Source organism: Kryptolebias marmoratus, linkage group LG19 (genome assembly GCF_001649575.2).
Source record: "Kryptolebias marmoratus isolate JLee-2015 linkage group LG19, ASM164957v2, whole genome shotgun sequence".
In the NCBI taxonomy this organism is placed as follows: Eukaryota; Metazoa; Chordata; class Actinopteri; order Cyprinodontiformes; family Rivulidae; genus Kryptolebias; species Kryptolebias marmoratus.
Window position 1 is genome coordinate 6537104 of NC_051448.1, and position 19506 is coordinate 6556609.

Below are 19506 nucleotides of genomic sequence, written 5' to 3' on the forward strand. Positions count from 1 at the left end.
CAGAACATCTGAACTGCTGCATAGGCAAAGATTTCACCTATAAATCCCCCGAGAGGCACACATGTAAACATTCAGATAGAGGGAACAGGTAGTCAGAGTCCAGCCTGAACGGTGATGGAACATAGAAGGTACATTTGCATGCACAAATTCATCCTGTAGCCTCAATCTGACCTCTTGGGCTCCGTTAACTGAGGGCCAGCTGTCACTGAGTTGTTGCAGAGAGCAGCAGAAGCACACAGTTTTTCTGTAGGGCCTAACCTTTTTGCTCCATCTCTAACCTTTTGTGACTCACCGGCTTCGGGGAGTGTTCGTTTTCTGAGGCTGCACACATTCCCCTGTTAGCCCGCTCGAAGTTCACACTTTGTTTCAGATGCAATAGATACTCTGTGTGGATCACGAAGGATATAAATCCAATAAAAGAAGGATCCCGGTTTCAAAAAAACTCCCAAGTACCAATCTCAAACTCAAGCCTCCTCACAGAATATTAACAGAGAGCTTTGTTCAAGAGGAAGAAGGTAGAGTGATCCTGGCAAAATAGAAATTCAGCTGTTGGATTATTCTTAGATCAAATTTAAGAAAATAATGCTGAAAACACTCAATAAACAACCCTTTAAAGGCCCCATTTGTAGATAGTGAACTGCCAAAACTAATTTGATTATAAGAAAGTTTACATGCTAGTTTGTGTTTTTTGGGCATCGCAGGAAAAGACCAACAGAAATCAAAACATCTCATTTAAAACCAAGCTACTAAATCCGTTGGTCCTATAGGCTTGGCAGAATAAATAATTAGTGTTTATTTTTTTAATATGGAAAGCCTTATTTCAGGCAAGTTTAAATGATCCTAACCTATTTAAAATTTACATATTACAGAACCATTTAAACTCTTGTTTTTATATATAATGATCAAAAACATTTTCATAGGATGCTATATGTGATACTAATGCAGAAAACAGAACTTTCAAATTTGCAAATCTATTTTTTTATAAAAATACATAAATAAAATAATAGCAGAGTCTCTCATCTTGAAAAGACTAATCTCTGTTTTCATTTTTTTAATAGATTAGGTAAATGGATATCAAATTAATGCACAAATAGCTTGCCATAGTCTTATTTTTAAGCATGCTTTTTATGACATACTTGCTTGCTATACGGCATCTATTGTCTCTTTCTACTTCTGCTACGGATCATGAGCAGGAGACTTTTCCACACTGCTGATTTGAAGCAAACAGGCAGCTCTTTAGGCTTCTGTGTGTTGTTGTAAACCAGCCTTCCATGCTTTGTTTGATGTGAAGTTCTTTAGATAATATCTTCCTCTGCTGCTTTTCTGTCAGGGTTGTTTGCAAAATGCAGTAAAATATAACGCTGGTCCGCTGCTGTATGGGAGCAGTGATCATGTGTGACTAACGTATTCTTTGTGTACTTCAGTGTGATCGTTGAACACTTCTGAACTGTGATGATCTGTTAGGAATGCGTGTACTGCGACACCCCACATGAACAAATGTTTTAGTCACATCAAACTAATTTGCCAAAGAAATCCCTAAACATTTTTGTTTAATCTTTTCTTTACTACCGTTCTTAGAATCTGTCTCTCTTTCTCAAAGATAAGTCTACAAATTCACACCAAGCAAATAAATTATTGCTAAGCATCTTTGAAAAGAGATAAAAAAAATAATCTTATTGAATCTCTCTCTTGGAATCCCCCTTTCTGTTGTTGCTGTTGTGATAAAAACGGTATAGAGCCCGCAAATCAATAAAATCCCCTGATGAGCCTCACCTCTATTCATTTTCTCATAACTAAAACTGTCCTTTGGGCGTGCAAACTAAATGTACAAAATCCTTTTTTTGTTGCAGCTTCAGCACATAACAGCTCATTATGTGGCTCACGTACCTGCTCCCTTCCTCTGATTGTGTCGGCTTCATTGCCTGAGCTATTGTTGAGTTGACTGTGTCCCTCACGCCTGTCTTTCTCCCGCTTCACTCCATCTCCTTTGCTGTAATAGAGACCTATTGATTTCTATCCCAAAGCACTTCTTGCCGCGCATCTGGCTGCCTCTTTAACTTAAATCGTGAGGTTTTTTTTTTTTTTTTTTCTCAGGTCAGTGCAGGGTGATAAATTAGGCTTTTAATTCCAAAAATTTTTATCTACATGATACGGTTGACATTGAGGGTTTTCTGTGGTAGGTGATTCAAGATTTTGTTAGGTCTGATATTGTCACCTGCATTTAAGTACTTCAAGGACGATTGCACCCTAATGGACGGTAAGATAGTCTGGAAATAACAGACCGTTTGTCCCTTAAGCACCTCATATAAAATCTCTGATGTTGTTTTCTCCCCATTAATCTAAAAGCACTTTTAAATCACCGCAAATTGACACCCTTGAGCAAAAAGATCCTTTAGGAAAACAACACCACTCCACCCTTTTTTAAGCTTCTTGTTGCAATCAGAGGAAATTGAGTAAAATGTGTTATAAAAAAAAAAAAATAAAAAAAAAAACAAAAACAATAAAGCAGCCATACTTCCTTCCCAGGCCGCTGTTTGAGATTAACTCGAGATGCAATCAAGAGTGGGCAAGTTAACAAAGCCACACATACAGCAGGAAAAGAGGAGCTTTGCCCAGTTGTTAATCTGGCTGCACAGATTGGAATTAGAAGCAGCGCTGGTTTCTTCACTGTTTCTGACTCTTGGACCATGAGAGGTTAAAAAGGAGGAGAGCATCACCAGAGAAGCCGTCTTGTTGCCTGACGCCTCTGGGCTCTTTGTTTGAGCAGAATGACGTTGCCTTTGTGCTCCAGCTCGGTCATTATTATTCAGACTGAGAACAGATACTGTAGCCCATCATGGAAGTATTGACAAGGGATTCAGCTGCAGTGCAGTTTGGCCTGGGGGTCGGGGGGGCGTGCGATCATAATGACATGCCTCACTCTAAAAGTTTTCTTTTTTTTTTTATTGTTTCTTGGTTGTCAGATTTTTCCAAATTCTGGAAAATATAAAGAATAAATATCAGTAGCTGCAACTAGATACAGATTAAAACCTGTTATTTTTACATGTAGTCCTTTCAATGCTTTTAATAATTTTACAGATATTGAGCTAAAATTTGGTGTGGTAGTAGCTGAGAGTCGATCTCAACGCATTTTGCAACGATAACGTGGGAACATTATTTACAAAATTTGACCAAAACAGCTATAAGTTTGTCCCTTTTCAGCATGGAATGATCTTAATTTAAAACTCTGGTGGCAGATATGCATTCCTTATCCTATAATTTATAAAAACACATTTAATAAACTAGAAGTAATTCAAACACTTGAAAAATCTATATCTACTGCTTTTTGAAGATTTTGAACAAACTTTTTTAAAAGTTAAAGCAGCCGGTTGCTTTTCATTTCATGAAAGCATCTTATCACAAATTTGCAAAACTTCAGTTACTCATTAAATTTTAATTAACTTGTCAGAGCTCATGAAGCAAGACAAAAACTCTCACTGTGAAGATCTTCAAGCTCTTTGCTGTCTTCAGTGACGTGTCAATCATGAGAAACTGTGAAGTTAGGACAGCATTCAAAGAAAAAAATGTTTTTTGGTTATAAAACATGCTTGATTGTGAGAACAAAAAGCTCAAATCTACAAGAGCTACAAGGCATTTATAAAAGTAACATAACATTTTACAAACATTGTAAACAAAACTTATTATATGTATTGTTATGAGTTTCACCAAATGGAATAACTGAAAAAAGTGGAAATTAATAACAATATATAACAAGTAATAAATGAAAAACTCTCTCTTTTCATCTAGTTTGGCCTTTTATTTACATCTTTTTAATTTTCCTCCCATTCTGCCACATTGTTTTCACTTTTTCTATTTGTTTTGGTTATTTCTCAGTAGCTTTTATCCTTTTTTAGGAGGAACTGCTCAACAACTGCTCGTGCATCTCATTTCATGTTCTTGCAACGACTTGAATCGCACATGATGCAAAAAGTGATACTGGAAGCAGTTTTTGGGGAAGATTTGTTTTCTCCATGTGTGCACTCGGGCTTCAGCAGGTTTTCAATATAGACGCAACACAGCTCGATGAAGTCTCCTTCAAGCCGCCTGTTGTACTGTGCATACAGAACACTGTGCAAACATTTTCTCAAGCAACACTTTGCATGTTGTCCATGCTTTCAAATCCCTGCCACAGGAAGAAAGAATTCATGAGCAGAGGGATTAAAGACTCAACTTGAGTCTAAAGCAAATAACTAAGAATGTGGAGGAAAAGCAAAATGCTGTTGAACAAAATCAGTTTTATTTTTAACAGCGCCACATGAAGTGGGGCAGCAGCAAAAGCAATATGGAGATAGAGAACGTGTGGACATTATAAAAGGAAAAGTGAGAGAATGAATGAGGTTAAGACAAAAAAAAAACCTAAGCAACTTTTCAGTTGCAAAAGAAACAATGAAAAATAAAAATTGCCTGAAAAACTATAGATAAAGTTCCAAAAAGATATTAAAAATACAATTCTCTATATAATAAAAAAGTATAAATGTATTGGGGCATCTATCTGTACATTCAGCATTGCAACCCTTTTTGTTTTTACATGTTCATGACACATAAAGTTAGTTTTTGCCAAAAAGTTGTGTTTCTTGGCTTCTTACCGCCTCAAACTCTCTTTAAATGCACATCCAACACTTTAGCAACTGTACATTTATTTCCTTGTTCACATAATAGAAGGAAATGCAATTATTAAACAGTGGCCCACTCATATTTATCATGAATAACAACTATTGTTTTTTAATTTATACTGCAAAGACCTCCATTTGATTTAGCAATCAAGTCCCCAGACTACTTTAAAACTCAAAGCAATATTTCTTGGTACAACTGTGGCTTAAAGCAATTTTTAAAAGTTAATTCTGATGATTTTAAAGTCTTCATAAAGTCTCAGCACTTTCGAAATTCAAGTTCTAAACCTTTTAGGTTTTAAAGTTTTTGAATAATATTTATTCTAAACTATTTTATAAGTACATCCAAAGATGGCTTTCTGAGAATTTCAATAAAAGCCATCTTCTGATTTATGTAATATTTTGCTAACAGACCCACTGACAAACGCACATGCTCTGTCTTTGTATTGCAAAGTGACACACACACGCACACACACACTTTGTAGCCCCCTTGTTATCAGGATATACTACAGCTCCTGGCAGGCTGACTGATTTCTGTGTGTATGTGTGCTTTTTAGCTCAGTGTTTCTGGCACAGACAATTGGCCACAGCAATTTTGCAGGAGTGAACAATGACCTTTGACTCCATTACAGCTGATTGGATTGGTCCCCCCCCCTCAACATACACGCAGAGCTGGCAGACAGCCCAGCACTACACCATGTAGTGACACAGTCAGGGCCACACTCTGCCTACAGTCCCTTCTGCTCCCTGCCCCTCATTCCCTCCTGTGTACTGGACATATGCTGCACTCCAATCACCTCTGAACTCAGATCTGCGAACAATGTCAGACTTGGGCAACCAGCAGAATTTACTAAAAGTTGTGCTCAGTGATCAGGCTAACTGCTATGAGCAATACAAGCTGATAACAATGAATTTCTCTGCATTCTGTGCATTCAAACAAACGGCTGCTAATGCCCTTAAAAGTGATTGGAAAGTGCTGTCTGACTACTGACTAGAGTCAGCCATATTGGATTTTAAGGTCAGGGTTGATCAGGAATCTACTTTCCAAGGATTCGGACTTTAAGAGGCATTCTAGTTGATTTTTCTGACTTGGAACTCAAAAATTCCAATACATCAGTATCTTTAACGAGTTGTGTGTTATCTATCTTTGATATTGTTTGAAAATACTTGACTGTTTGTAACGAGGAAGTCACATAACTTTAAAACCCTAAGGAGAACTGTTCTTTACTTCTGCCAACATATAAGCCGTTTCTCATTTATGCTGTGGGAAAAAATGTGTCATCAAACATTCAGTTCCAAAAATACAACAATAGTTACAACAGGTATATATCTTTCACACTAAAACTGAGGTGAAAAATGTATTACTGGTATGAGATTAAAATGATTACCAACATACGTTTTAGTTTTGTTGTGAACCTCAATCTGATGTCCATATAAATAAACCAGTTTACCAGCAAAGTACATGCTGCCAGATTTAAAATAACAAATGCTAAATCTATTGAAATATCTATATTCAGCTAAAGTTAAAGAAGTTTACATCAAACACAGTAAACCTGATCAGGTTTTCTTTCAGGCCTTAGAGTCCTCTGACTCATAGCTGTTTATCCTCATGCCTCCATGACTTTGATAGTAATCTAAAAACTGTTATTAACTGATTTTATCATTCCCTGTGCTGTTCGAGAAGATGCCCTTTATTTTTTTCCAAAGGGCTACAAGCTTGACCACCTGAAGGTACCTTATGTAATTACTGAGAAAAAAAAATCACATCAGAATCATCTCTATGGTGGTTTTACAGCTCATAAGGTCACCAAATCTTATTTATTACTTGCTTTTTGGCTGTTAGTCTGGATTCTCAGCCCCTTTAGCCTGTTTTGTATCACAGTGTTAATACAAGGGCTGCTTTTAGTTTGTGTGCTTTCATATGCTGAAACAGTCATTATTAATTAAAGTATTTTACAGTTAGGCTGTATGTGATCCATCAAACCATCTACAATGTATTTCAATGCCTGCTTTAATCCCAGCCGGGGTCAGGAGCTGGTTCCTGTCTTCAGTAAAGGAAGGGTACACCATGAACAGGTCACCAGTCCATCACAGAGCCAAAAACCCCAAATGCAAAACCTTTTCCGAGCTTTAAGAAATCCTGGGTTTTTCCTGTTAATACCTCCCTGCCTTATCAGCTTCTCAGTCAGGTCCTCTCCTTATTCTCTTTATCTCTTATCTCTAGATCAGCATTAGCAACTCGCAACAATTTAAGATTACTGTATAGAAAGGTTTGTGCCCTATTATAGCAGCAAACAACCATTTCCTGTTTGCGTTATAGCACTGCAATAATATTCTCAGCAGACAGCAAATTTCTTTTCTCTGTGTGAATCATATTTTACGAGTCCTGAGCCGTGAGAACTGGTCTAACTGCACATGGATGTTAACTATATGTGAGGTTTTTATTGTTCAAAAGCATCAAGCTGTTTTTTAACTGAAGAAACAGCAATTTTCAGTAAACATTTTCTCAAATCAGGATTGCTAAAAGACCAGATTCAACTTTAATATGTTTTGGTTTTGACTCAGATTTAACCACTGTCAGCTCTGTGCTTTTCTGAAGATACATATGTAACATTTGGATGTTTTTGTTGTGGTTTCAGCCTTCTTCTATGACATAATCCTTGCATAATGCATATATTTCCCCCCAGCAGTACTGTACATCACCAGTGTCCAATCATACTTCCCTCACTGTTTCTCGGTTTAGTTTATTTCCTCTTTTTTTATTTATTGTTTTGGCCTTTTTTATTTTTATTTCACTCTGATATTTTTTTTTCTGTGCTTGAGGATTCTACTGATGTTTCTCTGCACTGATTCCGATTGTGCTCCATGGAGCTGACTTCTGGTCTGATTTTATTTCTGAAGGTAAAAGTTTGATAAGGTTCTCGCTCATATCTGGGTGTGTGTGTGTGTGTTTGTACGTGCGTGCCTTAGAAACCCCATTCAACACGCCCGCTACAGCTAAGGGAATTTATCAAGCACAGAAACTGTTAAAACGCTGTTAATTTTACAGATATTGAGCTAAAATTAGATGTGGTAATAGCTGAGAGTCATTCCAAACTCGGACTATGAGCACTATCTGTTTTTAAAACTTTGACACAAACTGTTGGTCTTAACCTGTCTGTCTGTTAGCAAAATATTTCATAAACAATTGGGCAGATTTTAATGAATCATTCAGAAAGTAATCAGTGGAAGTACATCTTCAACTCACTGACCAGTTCAAGATGGCCACCACAGCTAATCAGCTTTATATCAACTAATCAACCTTTTCTTTCAAATAGTGCTAGATCCATTTATTTTTATTCTTTATTTTAAATGAAAATTTTCAATGAAAGCAGTTGTTAACTTTTCCCCTCAAAATGTTTGGTGTACAAACCCATAACTTCATTTTTTTTTATTAACAGCAATTATTTTGTTGAGTAGTTCTTAACTGTGTTTAAGTAGAAGAGTTTTGTGTTTCCAGCTGTCACATTTTGTGAATGAATGTAGTTTCTGGAAGCAGTGATGCTTAAAACTGCTCATTCCTCTCTGTCTTTCTGTTTAAATCAAACCCCTATGGTTTGTTTGAAACCTATAAAATGTCTGTGGTGGAGCAACTATGGTCCCACTCTAATACTATAAGAAATGCATTTTGCTTCAGCTGCTCAATAAAATAACTGTGTTCTAGGCCTTCTAATAAAAACCACTTTGTATTATTTTACATTTTTTTTTTATAAAAAGATAAAGTATGGATCTTGATATCCCCATTTATCTTTTACTTTAGAAGAGATAGGACTTGTACTGAACCATGAAAGAAATAACCATATGTGGCCAAATGTTGCTGAACGCTTGTGGCTGTTGGGTTTATTTCCATTTCATCCAGTTTTATGACTTTTCTATCCCCTCATCCCTTGTTCCCTTATTTGAGTTTTCTTGATCTCTCAATCTCTTTCATTTTCCCCATCTTTCCCTGCAGTCTTTCTTTTCATCTTTTTTCCATTATGACCTCCTGTCCCCCTCCTTCTCCCCGTCTCCGCCAGCGCTCACAGCCCAGAGCAGAACTTCCTGGTTGAGGTCACTGTCGGCTCACATTAGCTGTGGCTCAGGAGATCCATCGCCACAGCTGTGTGTGTGTGCGTGTGTCATTCAGCTCACAAAAACAAACACAAGCATGTATCTCCCGTCAGGTGAGTCGTGTTGAAACACTCCAAATTGGGCCCAATTTGGCATCATTTCATGTTTGGACTGCAGTGGGTTGAAAACATACCACTGGGTTTCAAAAAGAGAAAACAGTCCTGGAGAGTCCTCGAGTGTGACTGAAGAGGGGGTTTTCTGGTTTGGAAAATGTTACTATTCACTTCCTTTGACTTCCTTTTTTGGGGCATTTGTTTCTTTTATGACAAGACAGTTTTTAAATAACTCACCTAATGATACCAAGAAGCTTCCAAAGCTCATTACTTACAGTTTATACTATATTCATTGTTGGGTTTTAGTAGGCAAGAGTCAGTATTTTACAAAACCTTAATGCAGTTCTGTATGTGAAATTATCCTTTCTAATTATTACATATTAATATATTTAAATTTTTGCTAATGAGTTGTTTAAATGCAACAGGATTTTAGTATTAACAATCATTTTTAATTCCTGTATAAATCAAGAACTGCTGCTCCCAATTTGGAAAAAAAAGATAAAGACTAATAATGGTTAAATTAATTTGGTGTAGATAAGAAAACAAAACTTTTAAAGTTTTTGTCAAATGGTTTTTGATAGCTTTTAAATTTATAGTTTACAGTTATTACTGATGTTTTATTCAAAGATGTTGTGCAATATGTTGCACTTAAGCATGTATATGTTGGGACAATGCTCAGCTAGTGACTGTAGAATTAATTGAGTTACAGAATTTGTTGTTTGATTAGATTGTTTCATTGTGGCAGCCATCTTGAGTCAAGTCAACTCGATTATGTTTTGAAAGTTTCATAAAATTGTTTTGTGATTCATGAGATTTTTTTGCTAGCAGAACAGACACGTACACACAGACATGCGCAAAAACATTATCACTCTTTTCCTTTTGGCAGCAGGTGATAATAAAGAATTACTTGTTTTATTATGGTTTGAGATCATGGCTTTTAATTAGCAGGATATATAATTATGCACAACTTTTCTAACCTCTACATTTTTAGAATTTGTCAAATCTTTTGCTCGTGTAATTAAATTTCTGCTGGTTTTGTTGCATGGCAAGAATATCAAAACTCTGGAGTTTAAGGTAGACAGATGTCTAAAATATTGAATTTTATTGCAGGAATCTGCCGTTCTTTGTCACCTTTAAAACCTATAGTTTCATTTGTTTCATCTGTTTGCTTTTTTATTGCAACTGTGAAAACTATAATGGACAAAGTGTCCAAATCATAGTCATAAAATCCATCGTGTTTCACTAAACCACAGCAAGTCATTTCTTGAAACAAGTACGTATAAAACCATACATACACCTTGAGGAAAAAAATCAGCTGTTCATCAACCAGTTAGTGACTTTTCAGTGGGATAGTTGCAAGCTCTGCCAGCTGTGTGAGGATGTGATTAAAAGCTTACCTCTGCCACTGTTTACGAGGCCACATTATGTTTCCACCCCAATCCTCTGCCCTGGGTTTTAATTTGTTTTAGTGTGTGAAGCACAGAGAACAATAAGGGTGTTTTAAACTTAATTTATGTGTGTACTAATGGTGATGAGGTTGCGACATTGCACTGTTCCTCTTCATGTCCCTAAACTATGTTTTATTTAACAGCGAATATAAAAGAAGCTGTGTGGGTGTAAAAACAATGCTTCTGTATTCGTGCTGGGATGTGCGCTGTTGGTTTGACACAGCTTTCTAAACTCTGCCTGCACAGGCATGCCCGAGTGTGTGTGTGTGTGTGTGTGTGTGTGTGTGTGTGTGTGTTAGTGTGGGCATTTTGTAAGCGAATACATGTAAGTGAATACTTTGTTGTAATACGCTTGGCCAGGACACAGCCTTGAGTTTATCAGGTGTGGACAATGTCTGCAAGGGCATTGTTAATGAACCACAAACTTTGCTATTACAGAAATAAAGCACCACATGATTTACATGGTAATGAAAGCATTAGCCTGCCTTTGACAAAGCGCCAAATGGACAGAAAACAAATATTAATTATCTCCTTTAATCCTTTGATATGTTTTATATTCTGAATCATTTCAGATGGAGGAGGGGGACGGGTGCACTTCAGCCTGATAAAGCCTTTGTGGAGAGGATAATGATGAAGCGAAAATGAACAGATGAGTGTGTTTCCTGATGCCTGAGTGAGTGTGTGCGTGTGTGTGTTTGTGTTTGTGTGCGTGTCTTAGCGTGAGTCCTGCAGCTGGCAGAGTTTTCACAGCATGAATGTGTCAGAATTTTACAAATACTAAAATGTCTTACTTTTCAGACAGACTGAAACAGTCTTAACAACATGTTACACATTCTGACTGTGGGATTTGAAATTGATTTTAGATGAATTATGTAAATTTTCGGTGAATTGTAAGGCACGGTGCTCAGATGACAAAATAATCTACCAACACGTTTGCTGCATGCTCCTGCAAACGCTGCAACTTACTGCTAGAAATGTCTGTTTTCTGCTTTTAGTCTTTTGGTACGTTTCTAGTTGCTTTACTATACACACCTCATTAAAATTAATGAAACACCTGCTTTCATTCTTTTTGTATATTGTGCAACATTTGATTTGCACAAATTCTGCCAAAATTACTAAAAACTGCTGGTTTTTGTTACTGACTTGAAACAAACTGGCAACACATGAGGGCTTGTCTGGGATTTAAGTTTTTTTTCTTTAAACATTAGTTGCTATTTTCCTGAGTTTTAGTTGTTTCTTCTTCATTGGTAAAGTTTGAATGTTTTGTGCATCACATGGAGGCACAGATACAGGAAAGAATCCACACGTTGAAATGTGTTCAATTTGGCCATTTGTTTTATGTACCAAAACAAAGTGAGCAGATGTAGGTTGTGGATGTATCCTTTACATTTCCGCATACATTTAGACCATCTGTTCATGGTGTTACATGCTGGAATGAGATACCTCAGCAGATTTACATTTTCTAGTGAGCACTGATGCTCCTGTGTTCAGTCCAAAGCACAGAAGTTTTTTTCTCTTCCTGACTGAAGTTTTGATGAATAATTCTTGGAGAAAAATATATTTCATAAAACATATAAATGGCCCACTTCTTCCTTCAAAATTATTAAGCTGATTAATATTTTTTATAAAGTTAGAGAATGAAAAATATTAGTCCATTCATGTAGAGCTGTGCGATATTCTGAAGGCTAAACTAACTCATTACTGAACGATTTCTGAGTAAATCTGCTGAGATGAATCGAACATCTTTGCAACCTGTCCAGGGTGTCCACCGCCTCTCACACAGTGACTGCTGGAGATGGGCTCCAGCTCCAAGTGACCCAGAAAGGAGAAGCGAGTAAAGAAAATGGATGGATGGTTGGATGAATCTAACAGTGCATTAGATTACATATCAGCTTGGGTGACTTCAGTGTCTTTCATGTGTCGTTTCTACAAGGTAGTCAATAAATTGAACAAACAAACAAATTTGGCACATAAATACTGTAAATTAAATAGCAGACCTTCCTTTCTCCTTTAACACTCAGTCACTGGATGCTGCCATGTGAGTTGTTGATTCATCCTCCTCTGCAGATTGACGCTTTCTGTCTTTAAAATGCAGCGGACAGACGTGCTGCATATGCCTCATAAGTTTTTCATTTAAAGAAAAAAAAAAGTTTGAATCTTGTCTGCAAACTAGCGTTCCCTCAAAGTTGGACCACCTAAAGAGAAGAGGCTGAAATATCCTGTTTTATTCTCTTTGCAATATTTTTACCCAACTTGTGTGTTTTATGTCAGGATGGCTCTTCCTCTTCAAATTCAAAAATCACCTGCTGATGCCACGTCTTACCCTCATCAGCGACTTGGGTTTGGATTACATGAGGGTCTGAAGGCTTGTTCTTTTTTGAAAAATGAACCAATAGTTCAAGGGAATTCAGAACAATAGTAAGCTGTTAACTGAGGACACACGAGCTAATGATTAACTGTCCAGCATGTCTGTTCTTTAATGTTATAAAGCTGCAGTAGTTCCACAAAACAATCTAGTTACGTTTCAAATGTGGTCACATGTTGCAATTACATTTTGCAGTCTGGGGTCCTGAAAGTATGATGGTAAATCAATTTTAGGTCACTTTAATGTAGCCATGAAAATCTGATTTCTGTAGTCCATTACTGGAGTCACATTATTTGTTTTAAATGACATTAAGCAAATTACCGTAACCACAAAACCCATCTTTGTTCAAAATAAATTATAAAACTTAATGTGATTTAATTTGCATTCAGGTCAAAAATTAAAATCTGAAAACAAATCAACTGCAGGAGAATCAAATCTGATTACTCATTATGAATAAATGAATCTTAAAATGTTTTATTTTAAATCCATCTGCAATAAAAATGTCAGTGTGATGTGTGGGAGTGCCAAATGTCCACAGAGACCCCCTAACTGTTCCCAAACATGCAAAACTTCGGAGTGCTACAGTTTAAAAATCTGTTTTCTTCTTGAGTTTGCCCTGAAGCCACACCCAGATTGGGATTTGATAACTTCTCTCTCTCTTCCATTCTTCATTTTAGGCTTTTCTATTTGGCTTCCTCTTGATCTTTTTTTTGTCCTTCAGACACAACCTGCCTTCCTTTTTCTTCATTCTTCTCCCACTTTATCTCCTTTAGCTCCTCCAGAACCTTTTTGCTTTCCCCCCCTCCGTCTGAACTTACTCTCAACGCTGGATGAGAGAAAATGAGACATCTGTCTAGAAATCAAAAGTGCGGGGCATCCTGTCTCCACATGAATTCCTACACACCTTGTAATTGCTGTCAGCGAGCCCCCCGACAACTCATTTAATTGCCTGCCATCCAATTTATGGTGAGATTGGGTACGCTGGAGAAAAAAAAAAGAGAAAGAAGAAGATGCAAAGAGAGACGATAAAAGGAGTAAAAAGGGCAGGGGAGGTAAGGAATCAAGATGTGGTTGCTAGGCACTGAAAAAAAGGATCGATTAAGGAGTGAACAATATTTCATAAAAGTGCAGAGTTTTATGGCATGAATCAAGGTTATTGGCTTTTCTTCACACTCAAGAGAATCTCATGATGGGCCTGCAATTAGTGCAGCCCTCATTAATATCCGTGACTTGAGTGGAATAAGGGCACCGAAGTAACGATTCTAGGTAGGAGGACTGAACAGAAACTGCTATTGTTCCCACAGACTCTCTGCATGGTATAATTGGTATAAGTGCTGTCATTAAGACTCCATTGAGCCTTATAAGATTGTTTTTTAATTGTGTTCAGGGCCTTTTCATCCTACTGGTATTACATCCACTGATAATGCGTTGTAGCAGAATAAGAAGTCTAGCACTGTTGCCATTTGTCTGCATTACAGCTGCAGGGAATTCTGGCAGCAAAGGTACCACGAGTTTGACACTGATATAAAAAGTAAAAGAAAAAAGGAGACTTTTGCACAGGTGCTGAAGTGTGTAAGAGCTCTGGCAGAGCTGAAGAAAAGCAATATAAGCAGTGGTCAGTAGCCAAAGATGAACTCAGAGACCAATCCTCCCCGAGGATGTGGCCCCACAGATAAGACGAGTCATAGAAAAGAAAAGAGGAAAGTACAATCAGGCAGAAGTTCAGTCACGTATTACAAGGGTTTTTTTCTTCCTACTGTCAGCTGCCAGAACTTACGTTATTGCCAGATAACTGCCGAAACAAATCAAAATGCATCTTTTGTTGTGTGGTCCTTTTATTCCCTGCCTGCCAAAGCCAAGCTGACTTTCAGCTACTCCACCTTTACTATGATGTCAACAGAATGGAGGAGCGATTACTTTGCGATGCTAACTGGCACAAAGGCCGGCTGGTGGCAGCAGCAAGCAGCAACAGAAACCTGTGGGACCCTGAGGCTTTGTGGAATCGCTCCTCAGGCGTTGCAGCTGCATGCTTTCAAGCAACACTTTAAATGAACACAAAAGAAGGGACAACAAAAAGAAATACCGCAAGATCTTTTCTTGAACTCAGCTGAGTGGCTTTTATAAAAAAGAATAATTAAAAGAAACATTTTTCTATTACAAATGGTCCTTTCATACGTATTCCAACTGGACACTGTTTAAGCAGAGAAATAAATAACTGAGACTTGAAGAAATGTTCTGTTGTAGAAAATGTCCTTGGTGATTACAAACTCCCACAAAAAATTGTGCAAAGCCATTATTCTCTAGAAAAACAACTCATTTTTTTCAAGGTATTTAACCAAAGCCAGTAGCTTTTCTGAAGGATCAACATACTTCTTTCTCCTTGTTGGTTGGGATTTTCTTTTTGGGGTAGCTGCACCACAATATATGACTCCGGCAATAATGTCCTGGTTTGTCGACTGTCTATTCAAAACAGAAAAAGAAGAAATGAACTTCAGTTGAGATCTCCACAGAAATTTGATGCAAATTTTGTATCCTTGAGGTGCCTGAGTGATAAATTATCCAAATGTGAATAGCAGCGAATCCCCTCATGCAGTATTTTCTCGAGACAAGCGCCCATGTTGTTTTTCCTCCTCTGCTTGTAGTTTGTTTTTGTTGTGTGTTTGGTGCCCCCCGCTTTTTGAATGGCAGTTTTATGTTCACTTATTGTGCCATTGGTGCACACAGGCACATAGTTGATCCCTTGGCGAAACCCTATGAACAAACACGCATGATAAAATTTATGTCACACTCACACACCTCGCTGTCGAGAGGATGAGGAAGCATGAATTTCAGCTGAAATACACATGAGGTGTCCTAAAGGCCAAATTTTGAACTCAGAAAGGAGGCAGGGATAATAATTTTAAAAAAGAAACTAGACTTAATGTTTGTCTTTGATGAATATTAATGAGAACATCTTTGATATGAGGAAGGAGGGGGATGTTTACCTCAGCGAGGAGTCAGAAAGAGGACACATCTGTATCAACTGAAGCTGACCTGATCAAAGGTTATTGGTATGAGTGTCTGTGGGAGCAGTTATCCCTTTGGGTAATGAGATGGGAAGGGAACATGAATTAGCATGATATTTAGAGCCTAAAGGTTTGGAGTCGTAGACTTGAAAACATAAAGATGAATCGTTGTGTTTGGTTTTGGATGTTGTTACTATTTCCTAGTCTTGTGTAAATAATTATTGTGCTGATGTACTGATGAGTTCTGATTCAGAAAGATTTTAAAAGTGCACAAGGTGAGATCTTTTGTAGTCTTGAAGACTTAGTAAGGACAGGAACTGCAGTAAGACGATAAATGTTGCCGAAGCTTTTAATAAAAGGAAGACATTTTTTGTATCGTAAAGCCAAAAATTACAGCAGTATCATGATGTATGTCACACAACTCCTACAAACTGTTTTATATTTAAGTGTTAAATGTTGCATTCAGAATCAACTTATTTTATGTCCTTAAATTTCTATCTTGAATATCGTTAATATGGCTCCAAAATGTCAAACTGCAGCACCCGGTGACGTCAGAATTTGTAGAGTGATGAGAACCTCTGTACAAAAAGAATGTTACTCTGACAGTATATTCATTGAAAAACTAAGCATTTGGATAATAAGCTGCATTTCTTATCTTATCATTGCATTTATGCAGTGTTAAATATGTGTTAATCCAGAACTAATCTGTTAGAAACGATAAAAAAATACCTTAAGTTTATTTTGATGTGCTGTTTTGAAATGAGCTGCTGGTTACAGCAGCTAGTAGAAGTACTCAGAGCATTTCCTGCAGGATGTCACAGTGACTGCTAACTTTTCACGTTGGTCTTTCTACATTTTTTTTCACGTTAGTCTTTCTACATGAAGTCCACATGCAAAAATAACTAGTCAAGAACTTTTCATGTAAAGTGTCATTTTTATTTAGTTACACTTTATGCGCTCTGGAATAGACCTGGCTAAATAAATAATAACACACTTACAAGTACATGGAATACACTTGTCAACACTCTGTATGTCAAATCGTAAAATGACCATGCAAGTGTTCAGAGCCTTAAATGTTCATTTATTGTTACAAAACCTTTTAAGTTTCTACAAGCAACTTGTTAAGCTTACATGCTGCTAAAGAATGCCATCAAACTGCACGAGTTTTTCAATGTTGAGCCTTGATTTGTTTTTTTTCCAATTATCAGCAGACAAACTATGTGAGCAGTTTATCAGCTTTTCAAGTAAAAAGATTATTTAAAAAAAAAAAGGTAAAAACTGCTATAATAAAGCATAAATATTTTTTCAATGACATGTCTTCAAAATAGTCTGATTTTTATAAAATCAACTGTAGCTACATAGAGCCTCATTGTGGTGGTCCTCCATAGATTAAAACTGTAGCATACTAGACCTTGTGTCATCACTCCATATATGGTAGAGCAAATTCTGTATAATGTGGGTCTGTATTTCAAAAAAGTGCATTTTAAAACTACTTAACAGTGAAAAGCTGAACTGTGATTCATTTATGTTGCTACTATCAAGATTTGTAGACCTTTCGGCACCAAGACATCATGTGACATGCCCTTTAATTTGACCAAATTGATAAAAAAAATTGATTTAATACACATGTATACAGTTCTTAAAAAGTTAAAAATTCTTCTTTAAGATAGTTCTTTTAGAACAGTGTCTTACCATTTTATTAGTTTGGGTAGCATCAACAATGTGCAATTAAAACATTTCATAAAACATAAAATGATAGAACAATTCTTAAAGATGTCACAGTGTCTATCAGTAATAGAGGCAGAAATATTTAAAAAAAAAAAAAGATCTGAAAATAGTCTGTAAAATACCAGTAATCACATTAGCACACACAAAAAGATAAACTCCCTTAACCAACATAGTGAAGCATTTTTAAATGTATTGTTTATACAGTAAATAATTCAAAACAAAATTCTTGAATCAATCCTCACTCCAAGGGATATTGTAGAATAAAGATATTTCCAAATATTGATTATGAAACTTTAAGCATGTAAAAACTTAGTTTCGACTTTGTATAATGTATTAGATCTGCAGGCTCCAGTAAATTGTTGTACTTCTTTTATGTTTTTGTAAATAAATGATTGGTTTGAGATGTTTTGACATCACTGTGATTGTAAACCATTTAATAAATTCTGCTTCTCAGGTATAGTTTTTGCATTTGGGTAAAAGTTTAGTTCATTCCAGACTAAACTTTTATTCAAATAACTAAAAAAAAAAAGCCACAGGAGAATGAGGCAGGAGATAAAGACAGAGGAAGCTGGAGGGTTGGAAAGAAAGTAAGGTAGTCACTGAAGAGACGACATGAGGGAGTGATCATCTGAGGCTGAACAGCAAAACAAAAGTTAGTATCCTGCATGAAAATTTATATATTGGTCTATGCAATGTAAAGAAAAGAACCAGTGGGACAAAGGTGGGTACTGAGAAAGACTTTAACTACTACTACACACACACTCACACACACACACACACATACAATGAAGGACTTATTCAGCAGAACAACTATTCATGTCATGAAAGAATGAGAGCATTATAAAAATACACTTTCGTGCTTATAGACGAACAGTGTACGTGTGTTTTGGCAGGAGAGTCGGTGGGATGTAACTACAGAGACTTGAATGCAGATGCTACCAGCTGCAGCACGGGGACTGAAGCCCTCATCCCCAGACCCCTCCGCAGAGAGAGAGAGAGAGAGCCGGAGCTTTAACGGATGAAGGGTAAAAATAGCGGTGGCACTGAAATAGAGAGTGATCCACGCTGCCAATATGGGCTCATAGTCCTGAGGAGGGAAACACAAAACCAAACCGCCATTGCTGCCAACACCGCCTCATGTCCCCAGAGTCGACACCACACTGGCTTTGGATTTGTTTAGTCAATCCTTTGCACAATTTAACTGACTTATTCTAAAGTGCGAGAAACCTCACAATGTGGTCCATTTAAACTTGGACACTGGATTTTTTTTTTTTTTTTTTTTTGATTTTCCATCAGCAAAAACAGTCAGTGGAATGGCAGAATGCCTACAGATAAAACATTTAACATCTTGATAACAGCCCTGAGGGGGTTTTCTTGGTGGAAATTTGCCATCAGATAACAGCTAGAACCTGTGCCTATCTAGACGCTCACCAGCTAATCAAAAGTAATCTAATCATCTCTCTCTGTATGCATTTCTCAAGAACAGGTCGATTGTGCTCTGCTTCCTGCTGGTAAAGCCAATCTTACACCAGTCATTACTCACTCTTGGTCACTTCTCATAACTGTGCCACATTATTACCCAGAAAGCCTCTTCTTGAAGGAAAAAAGGCTCAACTGGTGGCAATATTTTTTAATTAACCATACTTTTATTTAAACCTTTTTTATTGTGTTAAATTAATTTAAAATTATCTACAAGATATTAAGTAATGTCTAATAATATTTTAACAAGGTATTAGATGATGATTAGATTTCTTAGAGACAAGCAGCCTCTGGATCAGATACAGTGGTTTAAAAAAATGGCCCCAACAAAGCTGTTAAAAACAAACTGATTTGTATGAATATGGTGCTAAGAATAAGCAATAACATATCAGAGCCACCTTCACGCATTGAGCCTAATCTTAAGCTAGTCAAAGTCTGCATCTGTCAAATAGACAATCTTTGATAAACCATGGCAATGGAGAGAGGTGGGTGGGTAAATCTACACACCTGACAGCAGTTGGCTGATGGATCCATCCATTTCACCTGTGATAAAGGCTGCGCTACAGATGGAACATAGCAGCAAAGGTCGATGTAAAGTCATTCAAAAAGTCTCTTTTGAAGCCAAACAGA

At 36.9% G+C, this 19506-nt stretch overlaps 1 protein-coding gene across 1 annotated transcript in view; it reads left to right on the forward strand.

Moving 5' to 3' along the window:
- fut8b (fucosyltransferase 8b (alpha (1,6) fucosyltransferase)) overlaps window positions 1–19506 on the forward strand; it is a 251517-nt gene that overhangs the window by 101348 nt on the left and 130663 nt on the right. The window lies entirely within an intron of this gene.